This window comes from Odontomachus brunneus, unplaced genomic scaffold (genome assembly GCF_010583005.1).
Source record: "Odontomachus brunneus isolate Ranch 3 - 2012 unplaced genomic scaffold, Obru_v1 Obru_scaffold_046, whole genome shotgun sequence".
Lineage (NCBI taxonomy): Eukaryota > Metazoa > Arthropoda > Insecta > Hymenoptera > Formicidae > Odontomachus > Odontomachus brunneus.
This window is the reverse complement of record NW_022639496.1, coordinates 1,814,196-1,825,032: the sequence shown is the minus strand read 5'-3', so window position 1 is coordinate 1,825,032 and position 10,837 is coordinate 1,814,196. Positions and strand designations below refer to the sequence as shown.

The window sequence follows — 10,837 nt, the reverse complement described above, 5'->3', positions numbered from 1 at the left end:
GAGCGTGTTAAATGACGCGATTTGAGACGGTAAGAAACGTGTAAAAATAGATTCAGCTAATTACACACTTATGTGTTTAAAAATAACACATTCGGATTTGCAGTGTGTGACTTAGTATAGAAAGGAGAGAAAGAGAACTAGTGCAAATTGGTGCAACCAGTTCAGTTACAAAGAACAGACCACTTATTGACATATTCTACTCGTTTAAAGTGAAACGCGCCGCGAACGTTGGAAGTGCCGAATGAAACATCGTGTGGTCATTACACCGCGTTAATTAATCGTGGCTGTACACATTGAGAAAAGAACACTTCGTTGGTCTAATTAGAAAACCTTCTAACTCCATTTTTTGACATAATTGAGATACTTATACTATGCGATTTGTTTTATCAAGACAAATCGCATGGTATGAGTATCTCAATTATGTCCAGAAATGGAGTTAGAAGGCTTTCTAATTAAGCCGATGATTTGTATCTTTATTTATGGGATATAAAGATTATTCCTGCGAAATAAAGTTTATTTCTTTATCTGGACTTTATAGTTCCACAGATAAATTTCCGTTTATCTTGTTTTCAGTGCATTGAAAAAAAAATACTTAACCATTTATTTGTGGGATATAAAGTTTATTAACGGGAATAAGCCTCTTTTCACAGAAATAAGCTTTATTTCATCGAAATAAACTTTATATCCTACAAATAAATTTTCAAGTATTTTTTCTTACTGTAATTGATTATATTTGATGAATTGTCTCGTATTCGTGTAATTACATGTTAGTGAAAGTTGGAAAATTTCGATGAAAAGGCGAGATGCAGCTGCGATCGGGCGAGGATGAGGAAATGATTGGTGAGTAAAAACATTTATCTAAAGAATAAACATTTATCATAAAGAAAAAACATTTATTATGGTTTGGGAGACCAGAGCTATATGGCCTTAGAGGTATGTTATTCGTGTGCTTTTTTTAGTATTTATCTTGAGAGGAATAATGGATACAAAATCACGAGATAGTCCTTTTAGAATATAAATACTTTTCTTTGAGTTTCATAAGAATTGGAATAATATCATAGAAAACAGATAAAACTTGATAATAACAAAGTAAATTTTTGAGCCTCTCGAAATTTTCTATTAATATTTTCTATCGTGACTGGATAAAATTAAGCATATCTATATTTACAATCAAACGAAATATTTTAGTGAATATTTGCTATCATTTTTGTATATTTTTATTTCTATTCTGTAGACTTGAAAGTATATTTAATATATTTTATAGATTTTTATAAACAGTTTTACAGAATGTAAATAAACGGGGACGAAAACAACTTCGACTGAGTGTCAGGGAAGGAAGAAGAGAGAGGGGGGTTTAATTAACATAATTTATAAGATGACCAGACGTCCCGATTTTTCACCTTTTATCCCGAATTTTTTCGAGTGCTATTCGGGACACCGATTTGTCATCATTTTCAATGATTGTCAAATAATTTTTGGATCTTTTCACCCTCCTTCTCCTGCCTCCCGCTTCACAGATTTATGAAGTGTCCCGAATTCCCAGGGCTGGGAAATCTGGCTACCTTACATATACCGCGAGGAGGAACGAGAAGATTACTTACAAATGACGTCTTCACGATACGCCCGGGCGATCGCACATCGTTATTTTCGACACTCCCGAGACTTATTAACGCGCGAGATTCACTTTCGACAGATAATAGACGCGAGAAATGCGGAGCGATGTGGATCGATGTATGCCTATGGTTGCTGCTTGGTGCGAAAAGATCAATTATTTCGCGCGATTCATTACCAATGTCTAGATCGAATAATCACGATGACAACTTCGTAGTGCGAAACGAACGCGATTGGTCTAGAATGGTTAGGGGCTGAACACAATAAAAGGAATAAGGAATAGGGAATCAAGAATAGAGAACAGGAAACAGAGAACAGGGAACAGTTTAATATTAAAACATGAAATTTAATTCATCAACGCAGAACAGAGGAACAGAGGAATAGCGTTATTTCTTGTTTTTAGTATTCCTTATTCCTTATTTTCTGTTCCTTATTCCTTTTATTGTACTCAGCCCTTTAGTAACTTGAGCAAGTGATTAAGACGTCCGCCGTAGAGATAGCGTCGTTGTAGACGCGCGATCTCGTTCGCATCATTGGCGCGTTCACATTCTTGCACTTTTGGCACTTTCGGCGCGCCAATGAACTTTTGGTGTTCGTGATTGACGGCGCGCGCGTCTTTATGCCGACCTTTTCATGCCGAGTAACTGCCATGGATACAACGCTCCGTATTCCATACGTCTTTCACTTGTGTCCTGTAAATCTCCTACGGAAATAAGTATTAGAGTGTCGAAAATAACGACGTGCGGTCGTCAGGACATATCGTAAGTACATTATTACGGAGTAATCTCCTCCCTTCTCGACACATACAGCTAAGGTGATCAGACGTCCCGATTTTTCACCTTTTGTCCCGAATTTTTTCGAATGCTATTCGGTATACACTGACTTGTCATCATTTTCAATGATTGTCAAATAATTTTCGGATCTTTTTATCCCCTTCCCCCCGCTTCACACGTTTGTGAAGTGTCTTGAGTTCAGAGCTGAGAAATCTGGTCACCTTATAACTTAGTATAACCTAGTTAGAAAAAATATGAACAATGTTTTTACAATTTTTTACAATTTTTTTATATAATACTAGTAAATGTAAGTTTATTATATAATTATATCAAATTGTTGTTGCAGGAGCAGTTCTTGAGACAGCAGTATGATGATTAGTACAGTGATCGGTGAGTCAATTGTCATTTTATTATTTTGCGGTGGTTTGGTATTGTAAGGATCGTTCTTCACTATTTTTGATACGTTCTCATTGCGAGTAAAGTAATAAGTAAATTAAAGTTAGACCAGTAAGATGTGTCCTCACTTACTCACTTCATGTGATTTGACTTCACATTTATAAATTTTTTCAATTTTGGATTTTATTCTTATATTTTATTCAATTTATTCTTATATTTTTGTATTCTTATTCTTATATTTTATTATCTATTTTTTGACATTTTTGACGAATTAACTGAATTTGTGGAAGCTTTGACGATTAATACATAACAGCAATTATATCGCATTGATTTTTCGTAATCACATATTGTCGATCGAGAGCGCGTCGAAGCCGCGATATCTTCTTTTCACACTTCAGAAGATATATAGATCTCGAATAGCAGATGGATAATAAGGGGGCAGAACGTGTCGGACAGGTACCATTAACCTTGCACCACGGATGCATAATTATATAATTATGGAGTTGGCTCGAACGAAGTTTGATTAATAAGAAGACCAGACCGTGTTTATCGCGATATCGATGGCTTTGCCCGTATCTCGCTGGCATACTCGCGGGTATCTGCTATTAGAAAGTTGAGGCTCGCTTTTAAACAGGCCATCGGAATGCGTGATGCGACTTGTTTCAGAGTAACGGATCCTGTTTCACATTCAGATTCCCGCGTCTAGGCTTATTTTCGACTAATTGACAACAAACTCTGTTGTGTATACATAACGTATTTTACACATTTAATTGCTCGTCTCGCGGAAACTTACGCGAACGACAATTCGTAAATTGCGAAGTAATGGATCATAAAGTACAGTAATGAACATTATTTTACAAAGAGTGCGGTCAAGTTTCGCTCCTTTTCCATGGGATTTTGTAAGATTTGGAATATTCCAATAAATGGTACATCGATTTTAAGCTTAGGACGAGTAGATTAAGAATATAAAATCTCAATATTATTCTCATAGTACAAAAAGTTGCAATCTCAATAAACAACTAATATGGTTTCTACTTTTATCTAGTATTATCTTCTAAATAACGATGAAAATATAATATCGAGACTATTCTTAATCTACTCAACATAAGCTTCAGATCGATGTATTCTTAATTGGAATATTTAAAGTTTTTGAAACAGGAACGCGAAATGTCTATGGCTGCATTCTTTATTATTGAAATATTAATTAGAAAAAGAAGTATATTTTTATTAAACGTGTGTCGAATATAGAACTAAAAGTGTAGAATGTATTTAACCGGATACTAATCGAAAAAATAGAGAGAGTGACATGGTAAAAGAATTCACTGAAAATCTGCATATTCTTATAGTCGCAGAACGACTCAGCCTTCGACTTCTAACTCTTCACGTCGCAATCGCGAGCAGCGAAATGAATACTTAATGAAACACGTCGTTGTTTTTTTTGACGGCGTTGCGACAAATCGGCTTTTTGTCCACGTCGGGAGGGAGAGAAGTAATAGAGCTTGAGAACGAGGCGTGGCCACGAGCACGACCCCATAGCGTTTCACCGTGTCCCTTTAATTTGGCGTATAACGCAACTCGATAACGGCTCACAGCTCTCCCTCGCGGGAACTGTTTCTGCGGTGCGCCGTTTCCTTCGGGACCGGATGCGGGACGCGCGCTGTACGTCGCGCACCTTGACGCGTCGCTCTATCGAGATGTGACATTAATGAATATCCAATAACTGCGAATGTAGACTCTCTGACAGTGGGGGTGGCGGAGATGAAAGAAAACGCGGCACAGTTATCGTTCTGATGTCTCCTTTCGCAAAATTTCAATGCAGTTTAGCGACACTTGCGGCATTACAAAGAAAGTACATACTGCACTGAGAGAAAAATGTATGATATTTGGAACTGCAATGGTATGGTAACAAGATTATAGTTAGGAATATCATTTTTATAGTAAATGTCACCATAATGTTTGTAATATTTACATATATAAGCATAGTAACTGACTCATGTAAAACTTTTACCAAGAATTATAATTATTTGAAATAAAAAATATAGTAAGGTAACAAATATTGAATGGTAAGAGAAATTAACTATTTTATGTAGTCAATATAATTGGAACCTTTGGCAAATATAGATGTAACTATATTCTCAAAGTGTGTTTTACTACACATATAGAGTAATAAAATGGTGACTATAATGGTACGGTAACAAGATTATAGTTAGGAATATCATTTTTATAGTAAATGTCACCATAATGTTTGTAATATTTACAATATAAGCATAGTATAACTGACTCATGTAAAACTTTTACCAAGAATTATAATTATTTGAAATAAAAAATATAGTAAGGTAACAAATATTGAATGATAAGAGAAATTAACTATTTTATGTAGTCAATATAAATGGAACCTTTGGCAAATATAGATGTAACTATATTCTCAAAGTGTGTTTTACTACACATATAGAGTAATAAAATGGTGACTATAAATCGGTGTTTATTCTGCTATATCTTCATGTTTAAATGAACTATAAAATATAGGGAGATTATAGTTATACCAACTATTTTTTTCTCTCAGTGTGCTTGATTTGTTTCAAGTATTTCGTAAGTATACAGGGTGTCCCAGACTCACCTCCGCAATTTTTGTGGAAACGTAAAACGAATTGAGGTGAACATAAAAGTCCCATACATACACTGTTTTGCAATATTTGCAATAAATCTCGAGATACTAATTAAAGAAGATTGGTAAATGATCACGCGCGATATAATAGATAAGCTATAATGGCGTTGTATACTTTATTATATATTATATATTAGGTCATACTATATTATATATTAGGTCAAACTGAACAAAAAAGTTCTCTACCATTTTGCAAATGACCATCTACACTGAGAGAAAAATGTATGATATTTGGAACTATAATGGCATAGTAAAAATATTATAGTTAGGAATATAATTTTTATAGTAAATGTTACCATAATATTTGTAATATTTACAATATAAGTATAGTATAACTGACCTGTGTAAAATTTTTACCAAGAATTATAATTATTTGAAATAAAAAATATGGTAAGGTGGCAAATATTGAATGGTAAGAGAAATTAACTATTTTATATAGTCAATACAATTGGAATATTTGGCAAATATAGGTACATGTTACTATATTCCCAAAAGGTGCTTTACCATATATATAGAGTAATAAGATGGTGACTATAAATCTGTATTCATTCTACTATATCTTCATGTTTAGATGAACTATAAATATATGTTTGAGGCCAAAACGAACTATAAAATATAGTGAGATTATAGTTATTCCAACTATTTTTTTCTCTCAGTGTAGATTTTTAGATATTAATTACAGAAGATTTGTATATTATCGTGTACAATCATGTATTTTCTTTCATTAATAACTAAAAATCTACGTGGTTATTTGTAAAAAAGTAAAGTTTTTTGTTCAATTTGAGCTAATATACAGGTACATGACAGTACATATCGCCACTACAACTCATCTACGCGCATAATCATTCATCAATCTTCTTTAATTAGTATTTGAATTATTATTGCGAATATCGCAAAGTAGTATAAGACTTTTGTGTTCATCTCAATTTATTCTATGTTTCCACAAAAATTGCGAAAGAGAGGGTAGGACATTCTATATATCTGCAAATCTATCATGAGTTCATCATGAGCATTAAATTTATACTTGAAATACATTCTGAATTCTAGTAAAGTTTAGCATTTCAATTAAGAATGTAAAATTATTATTTATAATACTGTTTATAATAATTACGTATAATATATTTTTAACATTAAATCAAGACGGAAATTCGGTTTACTTACTATATATAATCAAACCAACTTTTTCTTTGATTAAGTTTTATAATATTCTTGTAAAGAGAATAAATTCTCTTGAATAGAGAAGACCGGGGCTAGTTGGCTGCGGGGTAAGTTGGCAAAATCGATTATTTTTACTATTTTTTAATAAGTTACTAAATTAAGCAAATAAGATTTTTAAACATGTCAAAGATAGCTTTAAAATTCTTGCTTGTTTGATTCTAAAATCTGTTAAAGAACAGTAGAAATAATCGATTTTGCCAACTTGTTCTGGTAGCCAACTAGCCTCAAGTCTCTCCTATATGATAATGAGTTTTTTAAATTTATGATGAGTACATTTTAAGACTATTAACAAGGAAATATTCTTTGTCGAAGATAACTCTTACTTAAAAAAAAAGAAAAAGTGAATAATTTTTCTTTATATGTGTCTTCTCTCTTTTAAAATCTCATATCACTTTTTGGCAAACGAGCAAATTTTAAGAAGAAATATAATTTCAAAAGATTTATTGTACTATTAAAGCTACTATAACTATACTATTGTTCCCTTGGCATATTAATTTAACACATTAATAGGTTTTTTTTAACAGAAAGATTAATATTTATTATGTTAATATTATTTTGAGGTATGGGATATATTACAAGAAATCAGTTTCCCTTATATATAGTAAATTTTTAATCAGGTGCAACACACACAACACACAGAACAACTAGAATTCCTTCTTCGTTCCTCCCGCGTTCTCGGTGATTGTCTCATTAAATATCAAACAGTGCCGAAGGGTAAGCTCCTGATTTCCTGGAGTATTACTTTTGCTATGGCAACCCCTCATGATGTCTATTGCCGCGTTTATTTTCGTAAAATTTACGAGTAACTAGAGCGCCCACCAAGAACTTTCGATCAAATGCCATTTAATTTACTCTAATCGCGTTTTACGTTATAATTCGATACAACATAAGAGGAATATGTCGGCGACATATTTAAGTTATAATTTGAAGTATTTGAAAAAAGTATTTGATACAACATAAGAGGAATATGGCGACGATATGAAAATGTATGCAGAACGCACATTTTCAACCTTAGGTAGTCTCGAGAATTGAATCCACAGATTATGATGATTTTAGAACATGTATTATTCATATCGCGCTATTGTATCGATATCCATTTGTTTGCCTATTCACGCGGCTGTCGTCACATGTTGCGATTGGCTACCTGCACAAAAAAAGTATTTTAGTTCGTGTAACTGAATGGAAACTAGACGAAAAACTCGCTTTTTAATTATGAATTACCCGCAAGCTAGTGAAATGAGGATTTTCCGTTCACGCGCTAAAAAACGTTATAGTTGGTGGAAATACGAGATTTAAGCACAATTGAGTTATTTCAATTACCTGCCATGTAACAAAAAAGCAACGTCTCTACGGGATCATCCTTTTGATCTCGGTATATTTAAGTGTAAAATTATTTTTTTGTTATATTTCTTTACATATTTCTTCATTTTTTTCATTTTTAAATATAACACATAAGAAAAGTTTTGTGTCGCTTACTTATTTTTGGTTATGTTATAGCCAAATATAGCCAAATAAGTAAGTGGTGAAAGTTTCTGTACCGCGTAAAAATTCTGAAAAAAGAAAGGTTTTAGTACGATTCGTATTATAACAGATTAATATCATAAGAACGTGAAACTATTAAACCTTTCGAGTGGTTCTTTCAGTAACTCTTTTGTAGTCTTTGAACTAGAACTTTTTCATATATACATGTCAAAGTACAGACTAGTACAAAACATGACATCCCCGCTGCATCGCTATAGAAGCTTCCGGATTGTATAATAACTAATTTTCCAATTTGGTTTTTTTTATTTAATCATTCGGAAAACTCCTTTTTGTATCAAGAACAATGAAAGAACATAGGCAATTAAAATTGCTCAATTGTTTAAATCTCGTGTATTCAACTATAAGGGCTGAGCACAATAAAAGGAATAAGGATTCAGGTAGCACGTATCCGAAACGTTTCTTAAAAGTATCTATAGTTTCAGAACTGTAAAGCACCAATAAGAAACGTTTTAACAAGAACCTCTCTGAAACCTTATTTATGAATCGTTTATAAAACACTTATAAAACGTTTTAAAATGTTTATAAAACGTTTCTTCAATGATTTTTTTCACAAAAATAACGTTTCACCTGATATTTTTTGACTAGACATTTTTACTCATGAAAAACGTTTCAGAAACGTTATGAAACATTTTGGGAACGGTTATAAAAGGTTTGGTTCTAACGTTTATAAAACATTTCTAAAACGTGTGTCTGCTACCTGGGAAATAGGGAATCGAGAATAGAGGACAAGAAACAGAGAATAGGGTGCAGTTCAGTATTAAAACATGAAACCTAATTCATCAATGCAGAATAGAGGAACAAAGGAATAGCGTTATTTCTTGTTTTCAATATTCTTTATTCCTTATTCTCTGTTCAATAAGAAACGTTTTAACAAGAACTTCTCTGAAACTTTATTTATGAATTGTTTATAAAATATTTATAAAACGTTTATAAAATGTTTCTTCAACGCAAAAATAACGTTTCACCTAATGTTTTTTGAGTGGACATATTTACTCATGAAAAACGTTTCAGAAACGTTATGAAACATTTTGGAAACGGTTATAAAAGGTTTGGTTCTAACGTTTATAAAACATTTCTAAAACGTGTGTACCTGGGAAACTAAATACTACCTGGGAAATAGGGAATCGAGAATAGAGAACAGGAAACAGAGAACAGGAAACACTGAAATTGCAGTTCAGTATTAAAACATGAAACCTAATTCATCAATGCAGAATAGAGGAACAGAGGAATAGCATTATTTCTTGTTTTCAGTATTCCTTATTCCTTATTCTCTGTTCCCTATTCCTTATTCCTTTTATTGTGCTCAGCTCCTAACGTTTCTTAGCGCGAGGACCAAAAATCCTCACTTCACTAGCTTGCGGGTAATTCATAATTAGAATGCGCCACATTAGGGATAATATTGCGTGTTTATGTATATTCTGCGATAATACTAGTGGCGAAGCTCTATTGAAGCGATTGTATACAGTCGCGGGCCGCGACAGTTACTTAACTCCGTGCACCATCTGTGGCCAAGTTGTGCCATTACGGTAATTAGGGTGCAATTGGGCATAAATTGTCCGGTGCCTTCGGGACGAGCGAGCCAGACGGAGAGAAGGCGGGATCACTGTCGCGGGGGTGGTGGAGGGAGGAAGAAAAAGTGGCGGCCGCGCGTGGATATATATGCGTGCTCGTGCGTGCGTGTGCATACGTGGCCGATGCCAATGCGTGCCGACGTGACACGCGCGTGCACGCGTGCGTAAACTTCTCCGCCCTTTTCTCTCTCCTTCTCTCCCTTGCTCTCTCCTCTCTTACCGCTTACATATGTGTTCTATATTTGCGCGCTACTGAATACACTTCGGGGCCGGGGGAAGGGGGGATGCTATTGTCGCCGCAACGCCTCCCTTGAGCTGCTTTTTCCATAAAAAAAAATGTGATTTAACATCGTAGCTGGGGAGGCTCAAGAAAACTTAACCCGTAAACGACAAGGTGGGGTTAATGGTGATCGCATTCGGTGGTATGTTTTTCAATGCAATTTATTGAAACTTTGCGATATGAAAAACCAACAAATGAGCTCATAAAAGTCAAGCACAGAAATTCGTTGTGCATACAAAATTGATATTATATTAATTTTTGCATGTGAAAGTGTAGGAATTATCGCATACAAACGATACAATCCTCAAGGTTATTTAAATCTTCTTCAATATAAGATAAATTTCGCCTTACAAAAAGACCGGTAATTGGAAATAGTAAATTTACAAGGCCAAAACGATTGCCACCTAAAGTGGAGAAGTTATCTAAATCCATGGAAGCCATCTATGGAATCCATGGAAGTTATCTAAATCCATTGTTGTTAGACAATTAGAGCATTTCCTAGTGCCCGAAAGATTGTCAATGTTAAGCATCTGAATCGTAATAAGTACAATGATAGACGCAACATGTTAAGTTCCTATGTAAAATCCGCAAGTTCTATTTGCTTATTTTATTATTTCTCACGCAAAATTTTCTTGAACTTTGCAATTTTTTTATAATATTTTTAACATGTACAGTTCTTAGGAAAGGACGTTATTTGGAATATAATTCGACGAGAGAAAAAGAGTGAGGGGGAGAGAGAGAGAGAGAGAGAGAGAGAGAGAGAGAGAGAGAGAGAGAGAGA

The 10,837-nt window shown here is 33.9% G+C and overlaps 1 protein-coding gene across 1 annotated transcript in view; it reads left to right on the top strand.

Annotated features, from left to right (window-relative positions):
* Nucleotides 1-687: 687 nt before the first annotated feature.
* LOC116844753 (ras-related protein Rab-37-like) overlaps nucleotides 688-10,837 on the top strand; it is a 556,153-nt gene continuing 546,003 nt past the window's right edge. The window contains exons 1-2 of the mRNA XM_032816744.1: nucleotides 688-840; nucleotides 2,731-2,774. The gene's annotated coding sequence lies outside the window, so the exon portion shown is untranslated. The remainder of the gene's footprint in view (nucleotides 841-2,730; nucleotides 2,775-10,837) is intronic.